Below are 11,959 nucleotides of genomic sequence, written 5' to 3'. Positions count from 1 at the left end.
ATTGACATTTTAAAAATATGATTCATTGTGTGTGTGTGTATCACATCTTCTTTATCTATTCATCTATGGATGGACACTTGGGTTGCTTTTATATCTTGGCTATTGTAAATAATGCTGCAATAAATATAGAAGTGTATCTATCTTTTTGAATTAATATTTTCATTTTCTTTGGGTGAATACCCAGTGGTGGAATTACTGGATTATATAGTATTTCTGTTTTTGGCTTTCTGAGGAAACTCTGTGCTGTTTTCCACGGCTGTGCTAATTTGCATTCCCACCAATAGTGCACAGGGATTCCTTTTTCTCTACATCCTCATCAACACTTGCTATTGCTTCTTCTTCTTTTTTTTTTTTTTTATACTAGTCATTCTGACATGTATAAGGTGGTGGGTACAACCACTTTAGAAAATTGTTTTTGCAGTATCTACCAAAGCTGAACAGATACATATCTATGACAAATTATTCAGTTTCTAACTACATACCTGACAGAAATGAGTTTGTTAATGAGAGGCATTTACCAAAACATGCATTGCAGCATTCTTCACAATAGCCTAAGCCAAAATCATTAGAATAGATAAAGTACAGTATGTTATATACCAGAATACTACACAGCAATGATAATATACATGATATTGCTACACATAACTATAGGGATTTACATAAACAAATGCTGAGCAAAAGAAGCCAAATCCAGTAAAGACTTTCATATAAAGTTTAAAAACAGACAAAACTGGTCTATCAAGTTAGAAGTCAGAAGAGTAACCACCTCCGGGAGTGGTTAGACACTGAAATAGGATAAAAGGGGATTTCTGGGGTGCTTGTAACAATTTGTTTCTTTATCTGGCTGATTATATGAGTATATTATCTTGTGAAAATATTTTTTCTTAATGTCAAAAAGAAATATGGTTCTAAGGGATCTGAGCCTGCATTTTGGAATCTCCCTTAGCAGATGGCTTTGCTCCTGTTGGAAAGGGCAGAATTCAAGGCCAGCATTCAGGTGGAAATGGTATGCCAGCTTGAAATATGTCATGCTTTCTAAGTTAGCTTTGCGATGGTTCAGAGGACCCCTTCGGAAGAATATTCTGATGTTTTTAACTTCACTGGAGCCAGAAGTATAAGCATCTTCTAGAAAGGCAGAGATGACTATCTATGAACCCGGAAGCAGAGGTACACTAAACACCAAATCTGCCAGCACCTTTATCTTTGAATTCCCAACCTCCAGAACTGTGAGCAATAAATGTTTGTTGTTAAAGCTACCCAGTCTATGGTATTTCTGTTATAGCAGTCTGAACTAATTATGACAAATCTATTACCTAAACAAAAACTAGAATGTAATATCTAACTGTATCATTGCTACCATCACCATCTTCAACCCCTGTCCCATGATAAACATCATCCTGGTTCCTATATTCATGATTCCTTTACCCTTGATATCCTTTTCATATGATTTAATTAGTATAGGTACACTTTCTCTTAATCATTTGCAGAAATTTTAAATAAGTTCTCAGATTCATTACTTTGTTAGTTATAGGTGTTGCAAATATTTCTCCCCCTGTTGGAAGTGTGCCTTCTGATTAACAAATATTCTTAATTTTATGTTATTGTTAATATTATAAATCCATATACAGCTCCCCAGTTCTGCAGTGTTTACAGTGTGGTGTAACAGAACAAAGTGAGGAAATTCTATAGCACTCCACTAGTATTCACAGCTCAAGATGTTAGGGGCTGGTGGCCTGGGAAACTAGGAAGGACAGAGAACCCCCTTTACAGCCTCCTTACCTCCAGGAAGCTGGCTGGAGTGGCAGAGTATCATGATATAGTGGATTTCTTTCACCTCTGAAAGAGCTATTTAAGTAACAGGGACACATGTAGGAACACATAAATTTTGTGGATGATGTTGGAACTATATATGTGGAAAAATATGTGGTGTCTCAGAAATGAAAAGACTTTTTTCTTTCCCTTCCCCTATGATCCTCTGTCTTGTTTCTCAAATTCCTCATATCAGTGAGATCATATGATAATTGTCTTTCTTTGATTGACTTATTTCACTTAGCTTAATACCCTTTCTCCACCCCCTCGTTTTCAGTCTGGAGGTGTCTTTAGGTCTAAAATGAGTCTCTCGTAGACAGCATATGGATGGTTCTTGCTTTTTTATCCAATCTGATAACCTGTGTCTTTTGGTAGGAGCATTTAGCCCAGGCAATACAATGGCACTAAATTCATATATTTCAATAGTTACTCTGAATGTAAATGGGCTAAATGTTCCTATCAAAAGACACAGGTTATCAGATTGGATAAAAAAGCAAGAACCATCCATATGCTGTCTACGAGAGACTCATTTTAGACCTAAAGACACCTCCAGACTGAAAGTGAGGGGGTAGAGAATGATTTACCATGCTAATGGACCTCAAAAGAAACCTGGGGTAGCAATCCTCATATCAGACAAACTAGATTTTTAAAATTTTATTTATTTATTTATTTATTTATTTATTTATTTATTTGAGAGAGAGCACAGAGTGAGAGTGAGAGAGAGAAGCAGACTCTCTGCTGAGCAGAGAGCCTGATGTGGGGCTCGATCCCAGGACTCCATGATCATGCCCTGAGCCAAAGGTAGACACTTAACCAACTGAGTCACCCAGGCCTCCCTCAGACAAACTAGATTTTAAACCAAAGAGGTAGATGTAGAGGGACATTATATCATACTTAAAGGGTCTATCCAACAAGAAGATCTAACAATTGTAAATATCTATGCCCCCAACATGGGAGCAACCAATTACATAAACCAATTAATAACTAAAGTAAAGAAACATAGTGAAGATAATACATTAATATTAGAGGACTTCAACACTCCACTCACAGCAATGGACAGATCATCTAAGCATATCAACAAAGAAACAAGGGCTTTGAATGACACACTGGACCAGATGGACTTCACAGATATGTACAGAACATTCTATCCTAAAACAGCAGAATACTCATTCTTTTTGAATTGCACATGGAACTTTCTCCAGAATAGATCACATACTGGGTCACAAATCAGGTCTCAACTGATACCAAAAGATTGAGATTATTCCCTGCATATTTTCAGACCACAGTGCTTTGAAACCGGAACTCAGTCAGAAGAAGAAATTCAGAAGGAACTCAAACACTTGGAGGTTAAAGAGCATCCTGCTAAAGAATGAATGGGTCAACCAGGAAATTAAAGAAAAGCTTAAGAAATTCATGGAAACTAATGAGAATGAAAATCCATTGGTTCCGAACTTCTAAAGCAATGAAGACTAACAAGACTAAGATTCTGGAGAGAGGAGAAATATGCAGAAGTGAGTGAAGGATCTGCAGCCACTTTTTTCCTGAAGGCATTTGACAATTATGCAAGCAAGCTATGGGCTAAGAATCTGTGGGCTGCTTAGGTCTGAGGGGATGCTGTTGGAAAAGAAAGAAACTAGTGAATTTTTAGTGATCTCATGGTGCTAGAGTGACAAAATTAGATATTTGAGAAGCCTTAAACACATGGAAATTTCCCAATTCTAGATGTATGCTGAACTCTAAAGTTGTGTGGAATCAGTATAAAAAAAGTGAAGCCAAGAACAAAGTGTTTTCACAGTTTTATGGTGCTGAAGAAACTAACCTGAGAGTTCAGAATCTTCAGGAAGAAGGGACCTGATGGCTGCTGAATTTTCTCAATTATAAACGTTGGGCTACACCATATGAATAGGGTGAACTAGAGTGGGACAGAGTCTTTTTTTTTTTTTTACAATTTTATTTATTCATTTGAGAGGGAGGGAGTGACAGAGGGAACACAAGCAGGGGGAGCGGCAGAGGGAGAGGGAGAAGAAGGCTCCACACTAAGCAGGGATTCTGATGCGGGGCTTGATCCCAAGACTCTGGGATCATGACCTGAGCCAAAGGCAGATGTTTAACCAATTGATCCACCCAGGGTCCCCGAGTGGGACAGAGTCTTAAGTAAATTGCAGTATAGCTTCAAGTATAGTTAGGACTTTGATTAGAATTTGATTCTTAAGGCCCCATTCTCTCTTCCCTGCATGACAAAAGATGAATCCTCTCTGGAAGAAGATAACATCATATGGAGCATCTACAATTTAAAAATACATGATGTCTGTCTGTCAGTCCAAATTTACTAGGCATGCCAAGAATTGGGACCCTACAACCATAATCCAAGAGACAAAAAAGAATACAGAAATAAATGTTGAGGGGAAGTAAGTGTTGGAATTAGCATATAATATCTAAAATAACTTGATTAATATGTTCAAGAATATAGTGGGAAAGTGGAGAAAATAGATGAAAAGACAGAGAATATCACCAAAGAAATGGAACATATTAAAAGAATCAGATGGAAATTCTAGAACACAACCAAAAAAATTTGAAACTAATAATTTAACAACTCTTTAACAGCAGATTAGACATAGCAGAGAATAGGATCAGTGAACAAGCAGGGTGATAAAAATAAACTTACTGAGGAGTAAATAGAATTGAAAATAAAATTGTGGAATATATATGGGACACAGTGAGGAGGTCTAACATAGACTTGTAGTTTCAGAAGCAGAAGAAAGAAGAAATTAAAACAGAAGCAATATTTGGAGAAACATGGCCAAGAATTTTCAAGAATTGATAACAGCTTATCAACTGAAGAAATTCTGTGTACCACAAGCAAAGTGAATACAAAGGAACCACACGAAGGAATATCATGGTCAAACTTCTGAAAACTAAATAAAGGAAAAAAATTTCAAAAACAGGGAAACAATGCATATTGCCTTCAAAGACACAGCAATGATACAGATAGCTGACTTCTCAACAGAAATCATGAAAGTCAGAAGAAATAACTTCAAAGTCTTGAAAGAAAATAATTGTTAACCTAGAACTACATATGCAGTAAAAATATTTTTCAAAAACAAAGGCAAAAGAGTTTTTCTCTGGCTAAGATGAAGTAATGGTTTACATTCCTGCCTGAAACAAACAAAAAGAAAGCAAACAAAATACATGAAAAAATAATAGTCCAGAATCTGGACTTTAGGCAATAAAGGGCAGTGATTCTTTAGAGATGGGAAACAAATGAGATGAGTTTGTTTGCAGTTCCAAGGCTGCATTACCTTGAGAGATTTTCAAGCCATGGCAGAGAGAGAAGTAACTGAGGTGGAGGTTGGCAGAGTCCATGAGTTTAGGAGACAGATCTGGGAGTCTGGAGAGATGAAGGAAGCTAGAATTCATGAGATAAAGTACCAGAGAAGAGATAAGTACAGAGGAAATCTGCAGAGGATCCCTCTTAGTACCTGTGCATGAGGAAACTATCTGAGACTTTAGAAGAGTCATCTAAAATAATTAAGGAGAACATTACCCTGTGCTCACACAGAGCTGACAACAGTAACTGTTTGTACAACCCTACAGGAAAAGTTCATAATTTGCAGAGCACTAAATAGAGTACTTAGTAAGGTCTTTCTTCTGTAGAGAGAAATAATAAGCTGTAGACTGAGCACTGTTCCAGACCTGCCTAACAAATTATAAAGGCAAGATATGAAATGATCAAGGTTTTCCAAGTAATGTAACTGTATTCCAGAAAAAAGGTCTAGACAATTTATACAAAAACAAAAATTCAACACAAGACCAGTGAAATTGACAATGTTTGGCATCCAGTCACAGATTACTAGGTGTACAAAGACACAGAAAAACATGACCCATAATGAGGAGATGATTATCAGTCAAAAGCTATTCAGAACTGATATAAATGTTAGGATTAACAGAGAGAGACTGAAATAGGTCATTTTAACTCTAGTCCATAAATTCAAAAAGCTAAAGGAAAGATTTAACATGTCATATATATAATTTCCAAATTAAACATTAAGAGATGAAAACCAGAGAATTTGAGATGAATAAATGAGGTGAATAAGGGCAGATTAGACATTGTAGAAGAAAAAACTTTGTGAACACAAAGACATAGCAATAGAAACAATTACAAATAAAAGTCAAATTGAGAATAAAATGAGCAGAGCATTAGTAAGATATGAAACAACTACAAGTGCCCTAATAAATGGTTAATTTGAGTAATCTGAAGAAGGAAGAGAGGGAAGGCAGAAATAACATTTGAAGAAATAATTGCAGAAAACTTTCCAAGTTTGAAGAAAACTAAAAACTCTACATTGAAGAAGTTAAGAACAAGAAATATGAAGAAAGCTAAATCAAAACACATTATTATCTAATTATTTAAAACTAATAATAAACAGAAAATCTTAACAGTAGCTAAACGATAAAAGGACACATTATGTATAAAGGAAGATAAGGACGACAGCAGATTTCTCATTGGAAACAATATAAGATAATAGACAGTGGAATAACATCTTTCAGGTACTGAAAACCTAATCGTCATCTTTCTGTACTGGAAAAATATCACTTAAATCTGATAGATTTTGCCTCTGTCCTAAATTTTTGTGATAATTAAATAAGGTAATGTTTGGGAAATGAAAAATTCGGAATGAAAGCACATTGTCAAAGAACCATAGCCTTGGGAGCCAAATGAATCTGGATTTGAATTTTGGAAGTGGTCTTAAATTTGGCTGAGCCATTTAACTTATATGCTGTTCATTTTCTGTAAACTAGGGAATGGGCTAAGTTGCCCTAGATCACAGGTTTAAGGTAAGGATTAACTTTAGTGGTTTATGCAAAATCCTAGCACATAGCAAATCATCAATACATATCAGCATCAGGTCATTCTCAATTCCTTTTTGCCTCATTTGAAATATGAGGGGATCAAATCAGAAAATTATGTCTATGATCCTTACAATTGAAACATTCCTATGATTAGCACAAATGTGTCTTACTAAGACATCTAGGATATTTGCAACTTCTCACCCACAAGGTCCAATCAGCATGATGTCATCAATATAGTGAACCAGAGTGACTTTTTTGTGGGTTGGTGAATGGTAGCTATCCCTGGTGACTAAATTAACGACATATAGCTGAAGGATTAAAAGATAAGATGGGGAAAGTGTCTTGTTTTTTCAAGTGAAAAAAATCCCTGTATATAGTGGTCTTCTGTATTTGATACAGAGAACATAATAATTTCCCAGTTTTATAAATTTTAAAGTTTTCTCCAATAAAAATCTCATATGTGGAATGTCGGCTGCAACTGGAGTGAGCACCTGACTAAATTCATGATAATCAATTTTCATTACCTAAGGTCCATATCCATCTGAAATTAGCTAAATGGAGAAATGAAAGGAATCACCATTTCTACACTTTTCATTTTATGTTTCACTGATTTCTGCAACTGTTTTAGGAATATTCTATTTCTTTGAGTGTATTACTTTGGTAAGAAGGAGATTTTTCAAGAATCCCCACTTCAGCCTTTCTTGCTTAGTAGCTCCACATCCATGGGTCAAGAAGTCAATGTGAGGATTTTGGTAGGTACCATGTCAGTATATTGTGGCAAACATACCCGATGCCCTGAATCACATCCTCTCAGCTTTGCCATCTATTTCAGTGACATCTGGAGTTAACATTTCCATCCAGGCTTCTACTCACTTCTTGCTGACAATGTCCTACCTCAAGCATGCATCTTGCATCTTAACCTTCTGTCCAGGCTCCTCTAATGTCAAGGATGCTGGCAGGTGTGCACTGGGCTCACTGATATGCAGAATGTGGGATTGCAAGGGCATTTACTCCCCTGGAGCAGCTTTTGACCAATAAGGGCAGGATCTAGTTCTAGATTCTAGTAATTAAAGGGACAGTTCTGAGAATTATTCTAAATAGTTCTTCAGAGGGTCCCCTGGGGAATTGAGACCATTTTACTACAATTGTAACCACCTCAGTTTTATGCTCTTAGTCCCTGTTTATACTCTTTTCAGTTCTCCACTATGGTTCCATATACTGAAATGATTTGCAGAGCCATGAGGATCACTGTCACATGGACTGAGGCCATCACTCTTTTTATCACATGACTCCCATGAGCCCCATATTTTCTAGTGGACCACAGTGGCATTTTGAGTACCAAGAGTTTAATATCATCTCAGAGTCATGTGTTCAATATTTCCACCAGTCTCAGTCTTTTCCTCATCCACTGCACAGTAATCTTAGTAAATAGCTGCAGGTGCCTTTGGAAATGACTAGAAGATTACATATTATGGCAGAGGTATAAAGTCCTTCCTCAAAGGGCCCTAGCCTTTGGCTCACTCAAAGGACTGTACACCTCTGAATTGGCTCAGCTCAGAAAAGTGGGTGAGGGAGGTAACTCTCCACTGTTGTGATTCAAGGTGGCGTCTATTCATCGCATGTAGTTGTTTGTTTTCTGGTTGCACAGATCAATTAAGACCTTAGTAGGCCTTATTTCAGTCCAGGAGATCCCAACATTAGTGACCACTGCCAAAGATCTCTGCTGGTCAAATCACTGCAGTGATTTTATTAGTCCTTTTGCTTACCATAGTTGCCATGTGCATCATACTTCTGACCATTTGGTGGCTCTACTTTCCAGGATGATTTCATTCCTATATTAATTAGAGGAGCCCATTTCAACCTCAGCATCCCCAGTTTTCAGAAGACAATTACTTGACAGTGTATCAGATATGCTGGATTTGATAAGTAGGATAATACTAGCTGCCATAACACAAACTCAACATTTCAGTGATCTGATACATTTTATTTTTTGTTCAAGTTCACATTCTGATGTTGACATTCTTATTTAATGCTTGCTTTCTTCCATATGCTGATCCAGGGACTCAGCCTGCATTTGCCTTGTGGTTCTCTCATCCCCAGGTTTCCAGAGTCCTCTATTAATCTAGCATATGGAGAAAGAGAGAATGGACAAAGAATATCCACCTTTGGGCTGCCTTGGCCCTAAAAGAGACCACATCGAATTCTGCTCAAATTCCAATGTTGAAAATTAGTCATATGGTCTTGCTTATATGTAAAGGGGGCATGAAATGCAAGTTCTAGATGGGCAGAGCCACTTTCTAATGTCACTCTACAATAGGGAAGGGAAAACATAATTTTGGTAGGCAGAGAACCACTTCAACATTGATCCTCCCCTCATTGATGTATTTTTAATGCTTTGGTGAAAGAAGTGCTTTTGAGCCTTCTTATGGGAAATGGGGAGAGTGAGTGAACAGATTAAGATGATAAATCTGTTCCAACTTCATATCTCCCTAAAAATTTGTATCACTTTCTCTTCAATATAACAAAGAATTTCTGACATGACTGCTTTATTTAATGTGGGCCCCTTTTATTTATTTTTTAATTTTAATTTTTATATTTAAATTCAATTAATTAACATATAGTCTATTATTAGTTTCAGAGGTAGAGTTTAGTGATTCATCAGTTGCATATAACACCCAGTGCTCATGTGCCCTCCTAATGCCCACCATCCAGTTACCCCATCCTCCTCGCCCCTTCCCTCCAGCAACCTTCAGTTTGTTTCCTATGATTAAGAGTCTCTTATGGTTTGTCTCCTTCTTTGATTTCATCATTTTATTTTTCCCTCTCTTCCCCTATGTTTCTCTGTTTTGTTTCTTAAATTCCACATATGAGTGAAATGATATGATAATTGTCTTTCTCTGATTGGCTTATTTTGCTTAGCATAATACCTTCTAGTTCCATCCATGTCATTGCAAATGGCAAGATTTCATTTTTTGATGGCTGAGTAGTATTCCATTGTATATAAATACCACATCTTCTTTATCCATTCATCTGTCAATGGAACATCTAATGTGGGCCCCTTTAAACCAACCAAGGAGACTATTAGAGCCACTCCCAAGTGTTAAAACCAGTTTATTGAATCCAGAATTTGTGGTGAGTTAACAATATTGAAAAATTTGGCCCAATCTGGTGCTACATTCATTCCTTCCTGTTCTAGCACCCTTAGACTTCATCTTTTTTAAAGATATTTATTTATTTATTTATCTGAGAAAGAGCAAGAGTGAGAGAGAGAGCATGAGTGGGTGAAGGGCAGAGGGAAAAGAGGCTCCCCGCTGAGCAGGGAGCCCGATGTGGGGCTCGATCCCAGAATTCCGGGATCATGACCCAAGCCGAAGGCAGATGCTTAACCGACTGAGCCACCCAGGCTCCCCTTTAGACTTCATTTTAACAATATTTTGTAGCTTTATTCTAATATGCTAGCAAAATTCTGCCACCCTTTTGTTGTTTAATGACCTCCCAGATCCAATTTCTGTACTTTTTCCTGTGGGATACTATGAAACTAAACTATATTTAGAAACCTGGAGGTCGTGAGAGTTGGTGGGTTGAGTCTAGAGGAAAATTAGCATTCTTTATAAGGTCACTGCTCATGTGAGGTCATTACAGTACTTTCAGTCAGAAGATGGCTGGAGTTGTCAGAAAGGAAGGATTTTTCTGCTAGCAAGTGAGACTCAGTGGAATATGTGAGGTCAAAGTACTCAGACACTGTATTAATCATGCCCCTTTATTGAACCCTCATACCCTGAACCACAACCATTCTGTCCTAATCACCTCAGAACCAAGCATCAGTTAATTAAAGGCAGTCCGTACATCCCAGAACCTGCTGAAATTGTTCAAATTAGCCCATTCCAAACCTGCTTAGCTTGCTTAGCCTGCTTCTCTCATTCCTTCCTGCAAAACCACAATAAAGGCTCTTTCCCACCTCCTCCCTTTGCTCCTTCTGCATCTTTACCAATCCTGATGCTTCTCCCATGTGGTCCCACATAGTGTGTTGTGCCCTCTCTTCTTCCAACCTGTAGCATACTATCTTTTCAATGACAGTTGTCTCCTGATCCGTTGACTTCACCATATGTGAATAATGATTATAATACCTCCATTTAAAAATAGGTGCATATAAATCCAGCCTAATATCTGATTTCAATTTTCAGGTTTCTACTCTTCCCCTAGTTCTATCTTTTGTATGAGAGACCTATAGAGGCTGTGCATTCAATTTATACTGTATTTAAGCAACCAGTAGCGTTAGATCGGGGACTTAAATTTTGGCTACATTGGCTCTGCAGCTACAAGAAAGAAGATATTTTTCGTATAGCAGATATAGACACTCTGGGTCTTTGACTATGCCTTAAGCCCCAAACCTAAAACCCTGAGTTTACTAGTTTCTTTAAGCTTTTTTTTAAGCAGTTAGGCTACCCCCATGGCCTTTGTATTTCTCATTCTATTATAATGGTTAATTGCAACAGCAATTTGGCCTGCCAAAACCTTCCTTTCAATAGCTAATTCATTCTAAGGTACTATAGGTTATAATTAAATGAGTACATGCTACAGACTACCTGTATCCTATTTTCAAGTGGTAACAAAGCCATCAAGATCAGATATCAAATACAACCCAAATCAGACATCTAATTCTAGACTATCTAGGACAGCAAAAAACAAACAAACAACAACAACAACAACAAAAACAATCCCATAAATAGGCCCACACTTATATTTTGTGGTCAGTTGATTTAGACCAAGACACCAAAGCTATTCAATGGGTTAAAAGAAGGTCTTTTCAACTTAATTGGCTGTGTATATGGAAGAAATGAGTCTTGAACCATATCACATCATACATGGAAATTATTTCAAAATGGATCATAGACCTAAATGTTAAAGCAGAATAAATAAATATAAGCTGAATAAATAATAAATGAAATTATATACGTCTGATAAAGGGCACACACTCAATATATAAGCAATTGGGTATGTTTCTCTATGTAATTTATACCTCAATTTGAGGAAAAAAGTTACTAGTTTGAGCTCTTATTTCTTCCTTGCAGGATTGGCAAAAGTCAGAAAGTTTGATAACATGCTTTGTAATGGAGTCAAAGCAGCCCCCTTCCTGCACACACTCCCTTTCACAGGATCCTGGCTGAGGGGCCAGGCTGTTTTCAGCTTCTCTGTTAACCTCTGCCCTGAGCTGAGGGCACAGGATTGTGGCTTCTCAGTCTCTCCCAGCCTCTGCCCTCTGAAGGCCAAGTTGAAGGCCGAGTTGCTGTCACTGCTG

Source organism: Callorhinus ursinus, unplaced genomic scaffold, assembly GCF_003265705.2.
Source record: "Callorhinus ursinus isolate GAN/ISIS: 27379988/994484 unplaced genomic scaffold, GSC_fseal_2.0 scaffold4, whole genome shotgun sequence".
NCBI lineage: Eukaryota > Metazoa > Chordata > Mammalia > Carnivora > Otariidae > Callorhinus > Callorhinus ursinus.
This window is presented reverse-complemented; position numbering follows the sequence as displayed.